At 50.9% G+C, this 20,741-nt stretch overlaps 1 protein-coding gene across 5 annotated transcripts in view; it reads right to left on the reverse strand.

The window, feature by feature from the left end:
- The window catches only part of uba1 (ubiquitin-like modifier activating enzyme 1), a 54,682-nt gene extending 46,573 nt beyond the window's left edge, over positions 1–8,109 (reverse strand). For 2 of the 5 annotated variants that reach the window (XM_031794886.1, XM_031794887.1), the window contains exon 1: positions 8,085–8,109. The gene's annotated coding sequence lies outside the window, so the exon portion shown is untranslated. Of the gene's footprint in view, positions 1–1,049; positions 1,313–7,264; positions 7,290–7,551; positions 7,724–8,084 lie in introns of those variants that run through there. The other 3 variants (XM_031794890.1, XM_031794891.1, XM_031794889.1) reach the window with 3 other exon arrangements.
- Positions 8,110–20,741: the final 12,632 nt, after the last annotated feature.

A 20,741-nucleotide genomic window follows, 5' to 3' on the forward strand; every position in this document is an offset into this window, starting at 1 on the left:
TCTTCTCGGGTGCAGAGGAGGAGGAGAGGAGAGGGGAGGGGAGGAGGAGGAGGAGGAGGAGGAGAGGAGAGGGGAGGAGGAGGAAGGGGGAGAGGAGGAGGAAGGGGGAGAGGAGGAGGAGGGGGGGGGAGAGGAGGAGGAGGGGGGGGGAGAGGAGGAGGAGGGGGGGAGGAGGAGGAGGAGGGGGGGGAGAGGAGGAGGAGGGGGGGGAGGAGGAGGAGGGGGGGGAGGAGGAGGAGGAGGGGGGGAGAGGAGGAGGAGGGGGGGGAGGAGGAGGAGGGGGGGGAGGAGGAGGGGGGGGGGGGGAGGAGGAGGAGGGGGGGGGGAGGAGGAGGGGGGAGGAGGAGGGGGGAGAGAGGCCGTGGCAAAGGGTTCGGATCTCTGTCGCAGTAGAAATTCAAATGGACCCCTTTTATGTTAGCTTAGACTAATCACCCCCAACAACAACAACAACAAATATTCTACAAGCGTTAAAACACATTCATTACACACACGACTTGTGAATGTTCCTGTAACGTTTACCACACGAGTTGGTCAATAACGTTAAATTAACGACATGGGTATAGCTAACTAGCTAAATAACTAACTAGCTGCTCCTGGCTTCATGTTCTAACAAAGCCGAAGATTGTAACACAAGCTAACCAATTTCAATATTGCTATCTAGTGAACTGAATCCGTCAATTCCGAGCTGGATAGCTGGCAATGGACTCAAATTAGCATCGTGCTAGCTAACCAAGCCAACAGTAACGTAGATTACCGTTGGCTAGCCAGTGGTTTGCTAACGACGTTAGCTATACTAAAGTTGGCCCAAGTAGTTGCCGTTAACCTGTTTAATGTATGTAGCGAGCAGGCTGTCAAAGAAAGGACTGTCGCCATGGCTAAAAATGTAGTACATTTATAGTGTTTTTTTTGTTGGTCTAAGTAACTAACGTTAATTGACCGGTTAACGTTGATACATTGGACTTGTGTCGTTAGCAAGTAGCTACATCTAGCTAACTAAATTAGCACCACTGTTAACTAGCATTAGCGACATAGTATGAATAACTCACCACATCCGATATTATTCAGGCCTGATCCGTAGTATCAAAAACAAACAAAACCTTGTCTAGGTAAAAAAAACACAAAAAAACTACAAACGTAACAATTAATCTCAACGATAAAAAAAAAAAAGATCAATGTCTGTCAAAGTTGTGGGATCTGAGTGAGTTTTTCACACTGCTGGACGGTTGCCTGGCCGGCTATTCCCATAGACATTAGGGTTTTTTCCAGCACCGTTTAGCAGTTCTTCAGATGAAAAGCAAAGCAGCAACATGTGCACGGGTAGAATGAACGACCGCTCATGTCCAAAACGTGGTAGTGCTTGAACAAAATAAAAATGTAGGTATCTTAGCTAGTAAATTTAAATAAACGAATTGAAATGTATTGATTAGAACACTGACAAAATCAACACATTTTTTTTATTTTTTATTCCGCTATGAACATTCAAAATTGTATTTTTTGTGTGAAAATGTATTAGAAAATATTTGACCACCCCCCCGTACTTTTGGCATACATTAGTCTGGCCCAGAAGTGTCATGACGCAATGACTGCCTGATGGGACATGTAGGCACAAGAAAGACTGGAATTTAGTTGAGACATCGGGCTTGTTTGAGTGGTAAGGCAGAGGAGGCACATCTGCGACAGCCGAAAGTCGGACACTGATGTGGTTTTCCAACAGCAATGCTCAATGCAACATAAGTGTGTTTTATAATGTCGCAATAAACACCTCTCCAACCAACATATCACTCACTCAAACTGAAAATATGTGTACAATCAATTGGTGATAGAGACTCGTCACATTCATTCGTAAGTTTCCACTGTATAGGCCTACATAAATTGTTGCTAAATTAGTTTCTGTTTCGGTCACATTTGCATGGGTCAAACAAAAACACTTTACTGATTGGTTGACAATAGAGCCTCCCACAATGCAGGCGAAGGATGATGTTGGTGAAGCAACTACAGAAACGTTGATCACTAAAGTTCATGCAGTGAACATGCAAAGTAGGACCATTTTTACCCCCATAATGTAACACTCTGAAAGGACTTGACAAAAGTGATCTGGTCTTGACCAATGATGGTCACCGTCTTGACAAAAGTGATCTGGTCTTGACCAATGATGGTCACCGTCTTGACAAAAGTGATCTGGTCTTGACCAATGATGGTCACCGTCTTGACAAAAGTGATCTGGTCTTGACCAATGATGGTCACCGTCTTGACAAAAGTGATCTGGTCTTGACCAATGATGGTCACCGTCTTGACAAAAGTGATCTGGTCTTGACCAATGATGGTCACCGACTTGACAAAAGTGATCTGGTCTTGACCAATGATGGTCACCTTCTTGACAAAAGTGATCTGGTCTTACCCATTCCAGCAATTTATCTTCTTAACAGGTAACTCTCAACCCCAATTTCTGCTTTTTCCCAACCCCTTATAAAAGAAAGAAATGCATTCAGGTGAGAAGTTGTGGGTGGGGATAATTCCTCATAAATATACATTTTGGGGGTGGATAAATGTAGATGTACCTGATCCCAACACTTTCTCATTATATACAGTGCCTTGCGAAAGTATTCGGCCCCTTGAACTTTGCGACCTTTTGCCACATTTCAGGCTTCAAAAACAAAGATATAAAACTGTATTTTTTTGTGAAGAATCAACAACAAGTGGGACACAATCATAAAGTGGAACGACATTTATTGGATATTTCAAACTTTTTTAACAAATCAAAAACTGAAAAATTGGGCGTGCAAAATTATTCAGCCCCTTTACTTTCAGTGCAGCAAACTCTCTCCAGAAGTTCAGTGAGGATCTCTGAATGATCCAATGTTGACCTAAATGACTAATGATGATAAATACAATCCACCTGTGTGTAATCAAGTCTCCGTATAAATGCACCTGCACTGTGATAGTCTCAAAGCGCAGAGAGCATCATGAAGAACAAGGAACACACCAGGCAGGTCCCAGATACTGTTGTGAAGAAGTTTAAAGCCGGATTTGGATACAAAAAGATTTCCCAAGCTTTAAACATCCCAAGGAGCACTGTGCAAGCGATAATATTGAAATGGAAGGAGTATCAGACCACTGCAAATCTACCAAGACCTGGCCGTCCCTCTAAACTTTCAGCTCATACAAGGAGAAGACTGATCAGAGATGCAGCCAAGAGGCCCATGATCACTCTGGATGAACTGCAGAGATCTACAGCTGAGGTGGGAGACTCTGTCCATAGGCCATGGGCCTGCTTTTCTTCAGCAGGGACAGGGAAGATGGTTAAAATTGATGGGAAGATGGATGGAGCCAAATACAGGACCATTCTGGAAAAGAACCTGATGGAGTCTGCAAAAGACCTGAGACTGGGACGGAGATTTGTCTTCCAACAAGACAATGATCCAAACATAAAGCAAAATCTACAATGGAATGGTTCAAAAATAAACATATCCAGGTGTTAGAATGGCCAAGTCAAAGTCCAGACCTGAATCCAATCGAGAATCTGTGGAAAGAACTGAAAACTGCTGTTCACAAATGCTCTCCATCCAACCTCACTGAGCTCGAGCTGTTTTGCAAGGAGGAATGGGAAAAAATTTCAGTCTCTCGATGTGCAAAACTGATAGAGACATACCCCAAGCGACTTACAGCTGTAATCGCAGCAAAAGGTGGCGCTACAAAGTATTAACTTAAGGGGGCTGAATAATTTTGCACGCCCAATTTTTCAGTTTTTGATTTGTTAAAAAAGTTTAAAATATCCAATAAATGTCGTTCCACTTCATGATTGTGTCCCACTTGTTGTTGATTCTTCACAAAAAAATACAGTTTTATATCTTTATGTTTGAAGCCTGAAATGTGGCAAAAGGTCGCAAAGTTCAAGGGGGCTGAATACTTTCTCAAGGCGCTGTATCTTTTAAAAAATCTCATAATAAATAACATTTATAAAAAGTTATTTAATATATTTTTGACCCCCCCCCAATTTTGTGATATCCAATTGGTAGTTAGTCTTTTCTCATCGCTGCAACTCCCATACGGACTCGGGACAGACGAAGGTCGAGGGCAAACCGTGCTTCTACACCTGCATTGCTTGCTGTTTGGGGTTTTAGGCTGGGTTTCTGTACAGCACTTTGAGATATCAGCTGATGTACGAAGGGCTATATAAATACATTTGATTTGATTTAATTTGAATGTGTCCTCCAAAACACGACCATGCCAAGCCGCACTGCTTCTTGACACACTGCTCGCTTAACCCGGAAGCCAGCCGCACCAATGTGTTGTAGGAAACACCGTCCAACTGGCGCCCGGCCCGCCACAGGAATCGCTAGAGCGCGATGGGACAAGGACAACCCGGCCAAACCCTACCCTAACCCGGACGACGCTGGGCTAATTGTGTGCTGCCTCATGGGTCTCGCGGCCAGCTACAACACAGCCCGGGAGCATGGATCTGCAGTGGCGCCTCTAGCGCTGCAATGCAGTGCCGTAGACCACTGCGCCACTCGGGAGGCCCCCACTAAAGCATATTTACCAGAAGTCCACTGGCTCGCTCTAATAATACACTTATGTACAGCGCAAGCAAATACACAAGTGTCCAACTGCAGCCCACAATTCAGGGTTCCTGCATGACCCCCCCCCCTCAAGCATCCCATTGGTTCCTGCATGACCCCCCCCTCGAGCATCCCATTGGTTCCTGCATGACCCCGCCTCAAGCATCCCATTGGTTCCTGCATGACCCCCCCTCGAGCATCCCATTGGTTCCTTTATGACCCCCTCTCGAGCATCCCATTGGTTCCTTTATGACCCCGCCTCAAGCATCCCATTGGTTCCTGCATGACCCCCCCTCGAGCATCCCATTGGTTCCTTTATGACCCCCTCTCGAGCATCCCATTGGTTCCTTTATGACCCCCCCTCGAGCATCCCATTGGTTCCTGCATGACCCCCCCTCAAGCATCCCATTGGTTCCTTTATGACCCCCCTCTCGAGCATCCCATTGGTTCCTTTATGACCCCCCCCTCGAGCATCCCATTGGTTCCTGCATGACCCACCCCCATTGGTTCCTGCATGAACGTCCCCCCTCAAGCACGACATCTTCATGCTTGTGACTGTGGGTCAAAAGTGAAATAAAAGTATATAATTTTCACCCCGTCTGCTGTTTACCGGAGTCCTCTTTTCTAGCTAGCAGAAGACGCAAGGCGGTGTCCTTCACGCCCGTCTGCGGAACATCTACCCTCACAGTCTTTAAGAGAACGGTGGGAAAATAGTCCTCGACAGGCGAAGGACACCGTCTATCGGTACACAGCAGGTGTGAGGCGGGGGCGACACCGTGTGCTAGCGACACTGTGTGCTGCTAGCTAGCTAATAGTCCTCGACAGGCGAAGGACACCGTCTATCGGTGTCGCCCCCGCCTACCTCTAGCTATTCCGGTACACAGCAGGTGTGAGGCGGGGTTGACACTGTGTGCTGCTAGCTAGCTAATAGTCCTCGACAGGCGAAGGACACCGTCTATCGGTACACAGCAGGTGTGAGGCGGGGGCGACACCGTGTGCTAGCGACACTGTGTGCTGCTAGCTAGCTAATAGTCCTCGACAGGCGAAGGACACCGTCTATCGGTACACAGCAGGTGTGAGGCGGGGGTGACACCGTGTGCTAGCGACACTGTGTGCTGCTAGCTAGCTAATAGTCCTCGACAGGCGAAGGACACCATCTATCGGTACACAGCAGGTGTGAGGCGGGGGCGACACCGTGTGCTAGCGACACTGTGTGCTGCTAGCTAGCTAATAGTCCTCGACAGGCGAAGGACATCGTCTATCGGTACACAGCAGGTGTGAGGCGGGGGCGACACCGTGTGCTAGCGACACTGTGTGCTGCTAGCTAGCTAATAGTCCTCGACAGGCGAAGGACACCGTCTATCGGTACACAGCAGGTGTGAGGCGGGGGCGACACCGTGTGCTAGCGACACTGTGTGCTGCTAGCTAGCTAATAGTCCTCGACAGGCGAAGGACACCGTCTATCGGTACACAGCAGGTGTGAGGCGGGGGCGACACCGTGTGCTAGCGACACTGTGTGCTGCTAGCTAGCTAATAGTCCTCGACAGGCGAAGGACACCGTCTATCGGTGTCGCCCCCGCCTACCTCTAGCTATTCCGGTACACAGCAGGTGTGAGGCGGGGGCGACACTGTGTGCTGCTAGCTAGCTAATAGTCCTCGACAGGCGAAGGACACCGTCTATCGGTACACAGCAGGTGTGAGGCGGGGGCGACACCGTGTGCTAGCGACACTATGTGCTAGCTAGCTAGCAGCACACAGTGTCACCTCCCTCCTGCTGTGTACCGGAGTGCTCCTTTTAAAAAAAAAATTATTTATTTTTTTAACCTTTATTTTACTAGGCAAGTCAGTTAAGAACAAATTCTTATTTTCAATGACGGCCTAGGAACAGTGGGTTAACTGCCTGTTCAAGGGCAGAACGACAGATTTTGTACCTTGTCAGCTCGGGGATTTGAACTTGCAACCTTTCGGTTACTAGTCCAATGCTCTAACCACTAGGCTACACTGCCGCCCCAAGGACTAGCTAGCACACAGTGTACTTCACTCACGCTTGCCCTCGCCGTCGTTAACAGAAAAGCGGGAAAACAGTGTCTGACAGGTGGGGTGAAGGACACTACCCCCACCAATAGGGCGGTGCACAATTGGCCCAGCATCGTTCAGGTTAGGGTTTGGCTGGTGTAGGCCGTCATTGTAAATAAGAACTTGTTTTTAACTGACTTGCCTACTAGTTAAATAAAGGTTAATATATGGAGCCCTTATTGTATGGATCTTCCTTCCATCTCATATCGCTCAAATAAACAGCAAACCTGGTTTCAAAAAACAGATAAAGCAACACCTCACGGCACAACGTCTCTCCCCTATTTGACCTAGATAGTGTGTGCCCTCAATTTTTTTTATGTAGTTCTGTCCTTGTCTAATGATGTTCTGTATTATGTTTCATGTTTTGTGTGGACCCCAGGAAGAGTAGCTACTACTTTTGCAACAGCTAATGAGGATCCTCATAAAATACCAAAACCAAATAAATATCGGCGGGTGGCATCCAACATTATGGTGCATTACCGCCATCTACTGTACTGGAGCGCCCCTGACTACGTTTTAATTGAACAAGGCAAGTCAGTTTAAGAACAGATTCTTATCTACAATGACAGCTTAGGAACAGTGGGTTAACTGCCTTGTTCAGAGTCAGAACGACAGATTTGTTTTACCTTGTCGGGTCGGGGGATTCGATCTAGCAACCTTTCGGTTACTAGTCCAACGCTGTGTGATGGAGTCGTAGCTTAAAAATGGACCCAAAAAGTATAGAGATTCGTGCAGATGCGGGAACGTCCCTTCTCAAATCACACGAAGACGCCTGTCAAAGGCGTGACATTATTTTGCGAGAGTCAATGCATAGAGTATGCCAACGTAAATGGTCATACATCCATAATAAACATGTGTATTTGTTAGCTATTTATCCCCGGGGAGTTCTTGTTGCGAGTTCCTTTTGACTCACCTTAAAAATGTCCTACGGGAGCCACCGTTCCTGTGTTAAAGTGTTGTTACTTTGCTAGCTCAAGAGGATGCTAATAAACCCGAGTCGTTTCTAAAACAACCAAGTCTCGTACTTCTACATGAACAGTACTGGACTTGCCGTTGCCTGCCTAGGCTTTATGCCCATGATGGAAATCAACATACGTAGGCTGAAAATTTTTTAAAATATGTAACCTATTTGACTGATAAACTTTCGCTTACAGCCCAAAAGAGTCACGTCATTTATTCGCTTATTTTACCAGCATTGCTCCGCGCAGGCGCGAGAAAAATAATCTTGCTATGACGCAGTTCATGCTCGCGGCCCGTCTCTTCTTCGGCGGTTGGCATCTAATAAATGCTGCATTACCGCCGCCTACTATTTTTCCGTTATTTAACTTTTATTTAACTAGGTAAGTCAGTTAATTAAGAACAAATTCTGTAACTCTGATGTCAAGTCTAGTACACCCAAATACTTCTCTGCAGCTGCCACCACAACCTCACTTTTCTGCGACTTACCTTCCATCCCTGCAGGACAGTTGATAACATTGCTATAAATGCTATAAATCCAATCTTACTGAAACATATATCACTTGTTGGTTTATCCCTCTGTACGGGTACAGATCTACTAGTCACTCCACTCCTCTCAGGATCCCTCCCTCTGTTCTGGTAGAGATCTACTACACCAGTCCTCTCAGGATCCCTCCCTCTGTTCTGGTACAGATCTACTAGTCACTCCACTCCTCTCAGGATCCCTCCCTCTGTTCTGGTACAGATCTACGGCCTGAGAGGATGGGCCGCCACCACTCAACACACCCTGTAAATCTCCTGAAGTCTCCATATACCCAAATACTTCTCTGCAGCTGCCTCTACAACATCAATTTAATGTGATTCACTGCGGTACAGTTGATAACCATTGCTATGAATGCTAAGAAGCCAACCTTACTGAAGCATATACAGTTGTAGTCGGAAGTTTACATACACCTTAGTCAAATACATTTAAACTCAGTTTTTCACAATTCCTGACATTTAATCCTAGTAAAAATTCTTATGAAATGTGAAATATGCAAACTCTGACTCACTGGGAATGTGAAATGTCAGAATAATAGTAGGAAGAATGATTTATTTCAGTTTTTATTTCTTTCATCACATTCCCAGTGGGTCAGAAGTTTACATACACTGAATTAGTATTTGGTAGCATTGCATTTAAATTCTTTAACTTGGGTCAAACGCTTTGGGTAGCCTTCCACAAGCTTCCCACGATAAGTTGGGTGAATTTTGGCCCATTCCTCCTGACAGAGCTGGTGTAACTGAGTCAGGTTTGTAGGCCTCCTTGCTCGCACACGCTTTTTCAGTTCTGCCCACAAAGTTTCTATAGGATTGAGGTCAGGGCTTTGTGACGGCCACTCCAATACCTTGACTTTGTCTTCCTTAAGCCATTTTGACACAACTTTGGAAGTATGCTTGGGGTCATCGTCCATTTGGAAGTCCCATTTGGCTAGCTGCTACACCAAGCAGCCCCTCAGACCCGGGCTTGGTCGGCAAGATCACGGGATAGATAGTAGCGGTCCCAGCAACTGATGCCAACCGTCTCACGGTATCCAAACTCAAAAGGTAGCTAGCTAGTAACCAAACCTTTTCAAGAGACTTTAAAAACTTCCCAAAAACAACAAACCGAGCTCTCCCTCGTTTTACATTCAACAGGTGTATCAATACATCAGTTGCTGGAGAAGAAGGAAACCACTCAGGGATTTCACTAATGGTAACTTTAAAATAGTTACGGAGTTTAATGACTGTGATAGGAGAAAACGAGGGATTGATCAACAACATTTTACACTGAACAAAAATATAAAACGCAACAATTTCTAATATTATACTGTTACAGTTTATATGAGGAAATCAGTCATCTGAAATAAATTCATTAGGCCCTAATGAATTTAGGTCGCAGTTGCAAATGAGAACTTGTTCTCAACTAGCCTACCTGGTTAAATAAAGGTGAAATAAAAAATAAAATCTATGGATTTCACTGACTGGGAATGCTAATATGCAAATCGCATAAGATCTCCTAAGCCTGCGTTTACCTCAGAAGTTACCTTAAATGTTTATCCCAAAACCCTCAAATTTGGGGGGGGACCTATGTTACTGTGACCTTTTCTCGGTTACTGCAGTCTTGCAATGATCCATAAGTACTATAGCTGTCAAATTATCTATTGTTTAGTCTGTGTGTGTGTGTACATACAGTCGTGTTAAGGGTAAATATTGGCTATCTGACACATTTCACGAGATGCAGAGAGCACCGGCATGCATATCAGAATCAGAGAGCCACAGCACCTAAAAAAGGAAGAAGTGTTTTAGACTTTTTATTGAAAGACTTGCAGCCAGACATCTGAAAATAGTAACAGTAATATAATATCTGATCTAGAGGAGAGAAACACAAAACCCAGTCTTACTCGGTCACACAACTCAGAGACTACGTTTGAAATTGTACTCTATTCCCTAATTAGTGCACTACGTTTTGACCAAAAAGGTCCTGGTAGTGCACTGAACAGGCAATAGGGTGCCAGACAGGGAGGGAGGGACCACATACAGTCTCCAGAAAGAAAACAAAGAGAGTATTCACATCAGAAAGAGAGGATCAATAGACAGTAGAATCAATTCAACAAATCAAGAGAAAAGGAACAAAAGTGTGTAAAATAAGTATTTGGGACTGTGGAAGTGTCTCACAGACGGACAGAGTATACAGAGACCTAAAAAGGTCAGTCAGTGAACTTAAATACCAGTAGTGTAAAGTACTTAAGTAGTACTTTCAAGTATTTTTACTGAAGTCACACTGAAGTCGTTTTTTTAGGGGGGGGGGGGGGGGATCTAAATATCAACACACCCAACATGCTTTCTGAAGATCAATGCCCACTCTGCCAGATAACATGTAAAACTATTCTGTACTCGTGTACATACTATAGATGTCCCAACTAGTCATGACACAGGGAACAACGTTTAAATAATAGTTAAATATACTGTACGTATACTGAGTTTACAAAACATTAAGAACACCATCTCTTTCCATGATATAGACTATAGACCATGTGAATCCAGGTGAAAGCTATGAGCTGTTGGTATTAATCTTCCTGTGGACCCCCCTTCCCAGGAAGAGTAGCTTTTGCAACAGCTAACGGGGATCCTAAGAAAGAACTAAGACACCAAAACTTCAATCAGAGGAGATGAAGAGGAGACGGGTTCATTAAAGAAGGATTTTTAAGCGACACGGATTGTGTATGTGTGCCATTCAGAGGATGAATGGGTAAGACAAAATATTTAAGTGTCTTTGAACGAGGTATGGTAGTAGGTGCCAGGCACACCGGTTTGTGTAAAGAACTGCAACGCTGCTGGGTTTTTTCCCACGCTGAACAGTTTCCCCATATATATCAAGAATGGTCCACCACCCAAAGGACATCCAGCCAACTTGACACAACTGTGGGCAGCGTTGGAGCACCCCTGTGGAACACTTGACACCTTGTAGAGTCCATGACCCACATTTTTTGAATTTTTTAATTTAATTAAATTAGGCAAGTCAGTTAAGAACAAAATGTTATTTACAATGATGGCCTAGGAACAGTGGATTAACTGCCTTGTTCCGGTGCAGAATGACAGATTTTTATCTTGTCAGGGGATTCGATCTAGCAACCTTTCGGTTAGTGGCCCAACGCTCTAACCACTACCTAACCACTACCCAACGCTCTAACCTCTACCTGTCGCTGTTATGAGGGTAAAGGGGGGGTGGGGGTGGGGGGTGCAACTCTTTATTATAAAAGTGTTCTTAATGTTTTGTCCACTCGGTGTAGCCTTTCTATCGGGGACAGCTGATGGTTGAAAACCCTTTCAGGAGGACAAGGAGGAGCAGGAATCCAGTCTGTTTCTTTTATTGACACTTTGGAAAAGGGAATGTGTTCTGTATGTGTGGAGGGAAGCATCCTATCATCATCCGGTCACTTTGAATCTCTCCTGGACAGACTACAGATGTTGGATCTTAAGTTGACCCATTTTGTGGAAAGGAGGAAAATAATCCTGCTGCAGGAGGATTTGAATGAATATTTAATATTTAGAATCACGGCCAGAGGGCAGCTGGAAGCGGTGGTTGCAGGCTATACAATGCAGTACCGTACCCAGGGGGAAGCTGGAAGGGGTGGTTGCAGGCTATACAATGCAGTACAGTACCCAGGGGGAAGCTGGAAGCGGAGGTTGCAGGCTATACAATGCAGTACCGTACCCAGGGGGAAGCTGGAAGCGGAGGTTGCAGGCTATACAATGCAGTACCGTACCCAGGGGGAAGCTGGAAGCGGAGGTTGCAGGCTATACAATGCAGTACCGTACCCAGGGGGCTATGGTTGGGGGAAGACTCTGCAAACCAACCAACCTCAGACCATCAAGTATAATCAAGTATTCTCAGGGCTTGCTAGATCATTGTGAACTGCCATAGCGCAGTGGTCTGAGCAGCTCGCTTCGGCTTCGAGCATCACGAGTTCGTGCTCAGTGCTGGGAAATCGTTTTGACACTTTCTATGAACGGAAACTAACGTTGGTGTGGCCTACTGTTATTATTGAACAATCCAAAAGACTGCCGTCTCCCTGTCTCCCTCCAAAGACTGCCGTCTCCCTGTCTACCTCCAAAGACTGCCGTCTCCCTGTCTACCTCCAAAGACTGCCGTCTCCCTGTCTCCATAAGCTGCCGTCTCCCTGTCTGTCTCCAAAGACTGCCGTCTCCCTGTCTACCTCCAAAGACTGCCGTCTCCCTGTCTACCTCCAAAGACTGCCGTCTCCCTGTCTGCCTCCAAAGACTGCCGTCTCCCTGTCTACCTCCAAAGACTGCCGTCTCCCTGTCTCCACAAGCTGCCGTCTCCCTGTCTACCTCCAAAGACTGCCGTCTCCCTGTCTCCACAAGCTGCCGTCTCCCTGTCTACCTCCAAAGACTGCCGTCTCCCTGTCTCCTAAGACTGCCGTCCACCTCCAAAGACTGCCGTCTCCCTGTCTACCTCCAAAGACTGCCGTCTCCCTGTCTACTTCCAAAGACTGCCGTCTCCCTGTCTACCTCCAAAGGCTGCCGTCTCCCTGTCTACCTCCAAAGACTGCCGTCTCCCTGTCTCCACAGGCTGCCGTCTCCCTGTCTACCTCCAAAGACTGCCGTCTCCCTGTCTACCTCCAAAGACTGCCGTCTCCCTGTCTACGTCCAAAGACTGCCATCTCCCTGTCTACCTCCAAAGACTGCCGTCTCCCTGTCTGCCTCCAAAGACTGCCGTCTCCCTGTCTACCTCCAAAGACTGCCGTCTCCCTGTCTACCTCCAAAGACTGCCGTCTCCCTGTCTCCACAAGCTGCCGTCTCCCTGTCTACCTCCAAAGACTGCCGTCTCCCTGTCTACCTCCAAAGACTGCCGTCCACCTCCAAAGACTGCCGTCTCCCTGTCTACCTCCAAAGACTGCCGTCTCCCTGTCTACCTCCAAAGACTGCCGTCTCCCTGTCTACCTCCAAAGGCTGCCGTCTCCCTGTCTACCTCCAAAGACTGCCGTCTCCCTGTCTCCACAGGCTGCCGTCTCCCTGTCTACCTCCAAAGACTGCCGTCTCCCTGTCTACCTCCAAAGACTGCCGTCTCCCTGTCTACGTCCAAAGACTGCCGTCTCCCTGTCTACCTCCAAAGACTGCCGTCTCCCTGTCTACCTCCAAAGACTGCCGTCTCCCTGTCTCCACAAGCTGCCGTCTCCCTGTCTAACTCCAAAGACTGCCGTCTCCCTGTCTCCAAAGACTGCCGTCCACCTCCAAAGACTGCCGTCTCCCTGTCTACCTCCAAAGACTGCCGTCTCCCTGTCTACCTCCAAAGACTGCCGTCTCCCTGTCTACCTCCAAAGACTGCCGTCTCCCTGTCTACCTCCAAAGACTGCCGTCTCCCTGTCTACCTCCAAAGGCTGCCGTCTCCCTGTCTACCTCCAAAGGCTGCCGTCTCCCTGTCTACCTCCAAAGACTGCCGTCTCCCTGTCTACCTCCAAAGACTGCCGTCTCCCTGTCTACCTCCAAAGACTGCCGTCTCCCTGTCTACCTCCAAAGACTGCAGTCTCCCTGTCTACCTCCAAAGACTGCCGTCTCCCTGTCTGCCTCCACAGACTGCCGTCTCCCTGTCTACCTCCGAAGACTGCCGTTTCCCTGTCTACCTCCAAAGACTGCCGTCTCCCTGTCTACCTCCAAAGACTGCCGTCTCCCTGTCTCCACAGGCTGCCGTCTCCCTGTCTACCTCCAAAGACTGCCGTCTCCCTGTCTACCTCCAAAGACTGCCGTCTCCCTGTCTACCTCCAAAGACTGCCGTCTTCCTGTCTCCACAAGCTGCCGTCTCCCTGTCTACCTCCAAAGACTGCCGTCTCCCTGTCTACCTCCAAAGACTGCCGTCTCCGTCTACCTGCAAAGACTGCCTGTCTCCCTGTCTACCTCCAAAGACTGCCATCTCCCTGTCTACCTCCAAAGACTGTCGTCTCCCTGTCTACCTCCAAAGACTGCCGTCTCCCTGTCTCCAAAGACTGCCGTCTCCCTGTCTCCACAGACTGCCGTCTCCCTGTCTACCTCCAAAGACTGCCGTCTCCCTGTCTACCTCCAAAGACTGCCGTCTCCCTGTCTACCTCCAAAGACTGCTGTCTCCCTGTCTCCACAGGCTGCCGTCTCCCTGTCTACCTCCAAAGACTGCCGTCTCCCTGTCTACCTCCAAAGACTGCCGTCTACCTCCAAAGGCTGCCGTCTCCCTGTCTACCTCCAAAGACTGCCGTCTCCCTGTCTACCTCCAAAGGCTGCCGTCTCCCTGTCTACCTCAAAAGGCTGCCGTCTCCCTATCTGTCTCCACAGGCTGCCGTCTCCCTGTCTACCTCCAAAGACTGCCGTCTCCCTGTCTACGTCCAAAGACTGCCGTCTCCCTGTCTCCACAGACTGCCGTCTCCCTGTCTACCTCCAAAGACTGCCGTCTCCCTGTCTACCTCCAAAGACTGCCGTCTCCCTGTCTCCACAAGCTGCCGTCTCCCTGTCTAACTCCAAAGACTGCCGTCTCCCTGTCTAACTCCAAAGACTGCCGTCCACCTCCAAAGACTGCCGTCTCCCTGTCTACCTCCAAAGACTGCCGTCTCCCTGTCTACCTCCAAAGACTGCCGTCTCCCTGTCTACCTCCAAAGACTGCCGTCTCCCTGTCTACCTCCAAAGACTGCCGTCTCCCTGTCTACCTCCAAAGGCTGCCGTCTCCCTGTCTACCTCCAAAGGCTGCCGTCTCCCTGTCTACCTCCAAAGACTGCCGTCTCCCTGTCTACCTCCAAAGACTGCCGTCTCCCTGTCTACCTCCAAAGACTGCCGTCTCCCTGTCTACCTCCAAAGACTGCCGTCTTCCTGTCTCCACAAGCTGCCGTCTCCCTGTCTACCTCCAAAGACTGCCGTCTCCCTGTCTACCTCCAAAGACTGCCGTCTCCGTCTACCTGCAAAGACTGCCGTCTCCCTGTCTACCTCCAAAGACTGCCATCTCCCTGTCTACCTCCAAAGACTGTCGTCTCCCTGTCTACCTCCAAAGACTGCCGTCTCCCTGTCTCCAAAGACTGCCGTCTCCCTGTCTCCACAGACTGCCGTCTCCCTGTCTACCTCCAAAGACTGCCGTCTCCCTGTCTACCTCCAAAGACTGCCGTCTCCCTGTCTACCTCCAAAGACTGCTGTCTCCCTGTCTCCACAGGCTGCCGTCTCCCTGTCTACCTCCAAAGACTGCCGTCTCCCTGTCTACCTCCAAAGACTGCCGTCTACCTCCAAAGGCTGCCGTCTCCCTGTCTACCTCCAAAGACTGCCGTCTCCCTGTCTACCTCCAAAGGCTGCCGTCTCCCTGTCTACCTCAAAAGGCTGCCGTCTCCCTATCTGTCTCCACAGGCTGCCGTCTCCCTGTCTACCTCCAAAGACTGCCGTCTCCCTGTCTACGTCCAAAGACTGCCGTCTCCCTGTCTCCACAGACTGCCGTCTCCCTGTCTACCTCCAAAGACTGCCGTCTCCCTGTCTACCTCCAAAGACTGCCGTCTCCCTGTCTCCACAAGCTGCCGTCTCCCTGTCTAACTCCAAAGACTGCCGTCTCCCTGTCTAACTCCAAAGACTGCCGTCCACCTCCAAAGACTGCCGTCTCCCTGTCTACCTCCAAAGACTGCCGTCTCCCTGTCTACCTCCAAAGACTGCCGTCTCCCTGTCTACCTCCAAAGACTGCCGTCTCCCTGTCTACCTCCAAAGACTGCCGTCTCCCTGTCTACCTCCAAAGGCTGCCGTCTCCCTGTCTACCTCCAAAGGCTGCCGTCTCCCTGTCTACCTCCAAAGACTGCCGTCTCCCTGTCTACCTCCAAAGACTGCCGTCTCCCTGTCTACCTCCAAAGACTGCCGTCTCCCTGTCTACCTCCAAAGACTGCAGTCTCCCTGTCTACCTCCAAAGACTGCCGTCTCCCTGTCTGCCTCCACAGACTGCCGTCTCCCTGTCTACCTCCGAAGACTGCCGTTTCCCTGTCTACCTCCAAAGACTGCCGTCTCCCTGTCTACCTCCAAAGACTGCCGTCTCCCTGTCTCCACAGGCTGCCGTCTCCCTGTCTACCTCCAAAGACTGCCGTCTCCCTGTCTACCTCCAAAGACTGCCGTCTCCCTGTCTACCTCCAAAGACTGCCGTCTTCCTGTCTCCACAAGCTGCCGTCTCCCTGTCTACCTCCAAAGACTGCCGTCTCCCTGTCTACCTCCAAAGACTGCCGTCTCCGTCTACCTGCAAAGACTGCCGTCTCCCTGTCTACCTCCAAAGACTGCCGTCTCCCTGTCTCCACAGACTGCCGTCTCCCTGTCTACCTCCAAAGACTGCCGTCTCCCTGTCTACCTCCAAAGACTGCCGTCTCCCTGTCTACCTCCAAAGACTGCTGTCTCCCTGTCTCCACAGGCTGCCGTCTCCCTGTCTACCTCCAAAGACTGCCGTCTCCCTGTCTACCTCCAAAGACTGCCGTCTACCTCCAAAGGCTGCCGTATCCCTGTCTACCTCCAAAGACTGCTGTCTCCCTGTCTACCTCCAAAGGCTGCCGTCTCCCTGTCTACCTCAAAAGGCTGCCGTCTCCCTATCTGCCTCCAAAGGCTGCCGTCTCCCTGTCTGCCTCCAAAGGCTGCCGTCTCCCTGTCTGCCTCCAAAGGCTGCCGTCTCCCTGTCTGCCTCCAAAGGCTGCCGTCTCCCTGTCTGCCTCCAAAGGCTGCCGTCTCCCTGTCTGCCTCCAAAGGCTGCCGTCTCCCTGTCTATCTCCAAAGGCTGCAGTCTCCCTGTCTCCAAAGACTGCCGTCTCCCTGCCTCCAAAGACTGCCGTCTCCCTGTCTTCCTCCAAAGACTGCCGTCTCCCTGTCTGCCTCCAAAGGCTGCCGTCTCCCTGCCTCAAAAGGTTGCAGTCTCCCTGTCTACCTCCAAAGGCTGCCGTCTCCCTGCCTCCAAAAGTTGCCGTCTCCCTGTCTACCTCCAAAGGCTGCCGTCTCCCTGTCTGCCTCCAAAGGCTGCCGTCTCCCTGTCTGCCTCCAAAGGCTGCTGTCTCCCTGCCTTCAAAGGCTGCCGTCTCCCTGTCTACCTCCAAAGACTGCCGTCTCCCTGTCTACCTCCAAAGACTGCCGTCTCCCTGTCTACCTCCAAAGACTGCCGTCTCCGTCTACCTGCAAAGACTGCCGTCTCCCTGTCTACCTCCAAAGACTGCCATCTCCCTGTCTACCTCCAAAGACTGCCGTCTCCCTGTCTACCTCCAAAGACTGCCGTCTCCCTGTCTACCTCCAAAGGCTGCCGTCTCCCTGCCTCCAAAGGCTGCCGTCTCCCTGTCTGCCTCCAAAGACTGCCGTCTCCCTGTCTGCCTCCAAAGGCTGTCATCTCCCTGTCTACCTCCAAAGGCTGCCGTCTCCCTGTCTACCTCCAAAGGCTGCCGTCTCCCTGTCTACCTCCAAAGGCTGCCGTCTCCCTGTCTACCTCCAAAGACTGCCGTCTCCCTGTCTACCTCCAAAGACTGCCGTCTCCCTGTCTACCTCCAAAGACTGCCGTCTCCCTGTCTACCTCCAAAGACTGCCGTCTCCCTGTCTACCTCCAAAGACTGCCGTCTCCCTGTCTACCTCCAAAGACTGCCGTCTCCCTGTCTGCCTCCACAGACTGCCGTCTCCCTGTCTACCTCCAAAGACTGCCGTCTCCCTGTCTACCTCCAAAGACTGCCGTCTCCCTGTCTACCTCCAAAGACTGCCGTCTCCCTGTCTACCTCCAAAGACTGCCGTCTCCCTGTCTACCTCCAAAGACTGCCGTCTCCCTGTCTCCACAGGCTGCCGTCTCCCTGTCTACCTCCAAAGACTGCCGTCTCCCTGTCTACCTCCAAAGACTGCCGTCTTCCTGTCTCCACAAGCTGCCGTCTCCCTGTCTACCTCCAAAGACTGCCGTCTCCCTGTCTCCAAAGACTGCCATCCACCTCCAAAGACTGCCGTCTCCCTGTCTACCTCCAAAGACTGCCGTCTCCCTGTCTACCTCCAAAGACTGCCGTCTCCGTCTACCTGCAAAGACTGCCGTCTCCCTGTCTACCTCCAAAGACTGCCGTCTCCCTGTCTACCTCCAAAGACTGCCGTCTCCCTGTCTACCTCCAAAGACTGCCGTCTCCCTGTCTACCTCCAAAGGCTGCCGTCTCCCTGTCTACCTCCAAAGACTGCCGTCTCCCTGTCTACCTCCAAAGACTGCCGTCTCCCTGTCTACCTCCAAAGACTGCCGTCTCCCTGTCTCCACAGGCTGCCGTCTCCCTGTCTACCTCCAAAGACTGCCGTCTCCCTGTCTACCTCCAAAGACTGCCGTCTACCTCCAAAGGCTGCCGTCTCCCTGTCTACCTCCAAAGACTGCCGTCTCCCTGTCTACCTCCAAAGGCTGCCGTCTCCCTGTCTACCTCCAAAGGCTGCCGTCTCCCTGTCTACCTCCAAAGGCTGCCGTCTCCCTGTCTACCTCCAAAGGCTGCCGTCTCCCTATCTGCCTCCAAAGGCTGCCGTCTCCCTGTCTACCTCCAAAGGCTGCCGTCTCCCTGTCTACCTCCAAAGGCTGCCGTCTCCCTGTCTACCTCCAAAGGCTGCAGTCTCCCTGTCTCCAAAGACTGCCGTCTCCCTGCCTCCAAAGACTGCCGTCTCCCTGTCTTCCTCCAAAGACTGCCGTCTCCCTGTCTGCCTCCAAAGGCTGCCGTCTCCCTGCCTCAAAAGGTTGCAGTCTCCCTGTCTACCTCCAAAGGCTGCCGTCTCCCTGCCTCCAAAGGTTGCCGTCTCCCTGTCTACCTCCAAAGGCTGCCGTCTCCCTGTCTGCCTCCAAAGGCTGCCGTCTCCCTGTCTACCTCCAAAGACTGCTGTCTCCCTGCCTTCAAAGGCTGCCGTCTCCCTGTCTACCTCCAACGACTGCCGTCTCCCTGTCTGCCTCCAAAGGCTGTCGTCTCCCTGTGTACCTCCAAAGGCTGCAGTCTCCCTGTCTACCTCCAAAGGCTGCCGTCTCCCTGTCTACCTCCAAAGGCTGCCGTCTCCCTGCCTCCAAAGGCTGCCGTCTCCCTGTCTGCCTCCAAAGACTGCCGTCTCCCTGTCTGCCTCCAAAGGCTGTCGTCTCCCTGTCTACCTCCAAAGGCTGCAGTCTCCCTGTCTACCTCCAAAGGCTGCCGTCTCCCTGTCTACCTCCAAAGACTGCCGTCTCCCTGTCTACCTCCAAAGACTGCCGTCTCCCTGTCTACCTCCAAAGACTGCCGTCTCCCTGTCTACCTCCAAAGACTGCCGTCTCCCTGTCTACCTCCAAAGACTGCCGTCTCCCTGTCTACCTCCAAAGACTGCCGTCTCCCTGTCTGCCTCCACAGACTGCCGTCTCCCTGTCCACCTCCAAAGACTGCCGTCTCCCTGTCTACCTCCAAAGACTGCCGTCTCCCTGTCTACCTCCAAAGACTGCCGTCTCCCTGTCTCCACAGGCTGCCGTCTCCCTGTCTACCTCCAAAGACTGCCGTCTCCCTGTCTACCTCCAAAGACTGCCGTCTCCCTGTCTCCAAAGACTGCCGTCCACCTCCAAAGACTGCCGTCTCCCTGTCTACCTCCAAAGACTGCCGTCTCCCTGTCTACCTCCAAAGACTGCCGTCGCCGTCTACCTGCAAAGACTGCCGTCTCCCTGTCTACCTCCAAAGACTGCCATCTCCCTGTCTACCTCCAAAGACTGCCGTCTCCCTGTCTACCTCCAAAGACTGCCGTCTCCCTGTCTCCACAGACTGCCGTCTCCCTGTCTACCTCCAAAGACTGCCGTCTCCATGTCTACCTCCAAAGACTGCCGTCTCCCTGTCTCCACAGGCTGCCGTCTCCCTGTCTACCTCCAAAGACTGCCGTCTCCCTGTCTACCTCCAAAGACTGCCGTCTCCCTGTCTCCACAGGCTGCCGTCTCCCTGTCTACCTCCAAAGACTGCCGTCTCCCTGTCTACCTCCAAAGACTGCCGTCTACCTCCAAAGGCTGCCGTCTCCCTGTCTACCTCCAAAGACTGCCGTCTCCCTGTCTACCTCCAAAGGCTGCCGTCTCCCTGTCTACCTCCAAAGGCTGCCGTCTCCCTGTCTACCTCCAAAGGCTGCCGTCTCCCTATCTGCCTCCAAAGGCTGCCGTCTCCCTGTCTACCTCCAAAGGCTGCCGTCTCCCTGTCTACCTCCAAAGGCTGCCGTCTCCCTGTCTACCTCCAAAGGCTGCAGTCTCCCTGTCTCCAAAGACTGCCGTCTCCCTGCCTCCAAAGACTGCCGTCTCCCTGTCTTCCTCCAAAGACTGCCGTCTCCCTGTCTGCCTCCAAAGGCTGCCGTCTCCCTGCCTCAAAAGGTTGCAGTCTCCCTGTCTACCTCCAAAGGCTGCCGTCTCCCTGCCTCCAAAGGTTGCCGTCTCCCTGTCTACCTCCAAAGGCTGCCGTCTCCCTGTCTGCCTCCAAAGGCTGCCGTCTCCCTGTCTACCTCCAAAGACTGCTGTCTCCCTGCCTTCAAAGGCTGCCGTCTCCCTGTCTACCTCCAAAGACTGCCGTCTCCCTGTCTACCTCCAAAGACTGCCGTCTCCCTGTCTACCTCCAAAGACTGCCGTCTCCCTGTCTGCCTCCAAAGGCTGTCGTCTCCCTGTCTACCTCCAAAGGCTGC

The sequence above is a fragment of the Oncorhynchus kisutch genome, linkage group LG17 (genome assembly GCF_002021735.2).
Source record: "Oncorhynchus kisutch isolate 150728-3 linkage group LG17, Okis_V2, whole genome shotgun sequence".
NCBI lineage: Eukaryota > Metazoa > Chordata > Actinopteri > Salmoniformes > Salmonidae > Oncorhynchus > Oncorhynchus kisutch.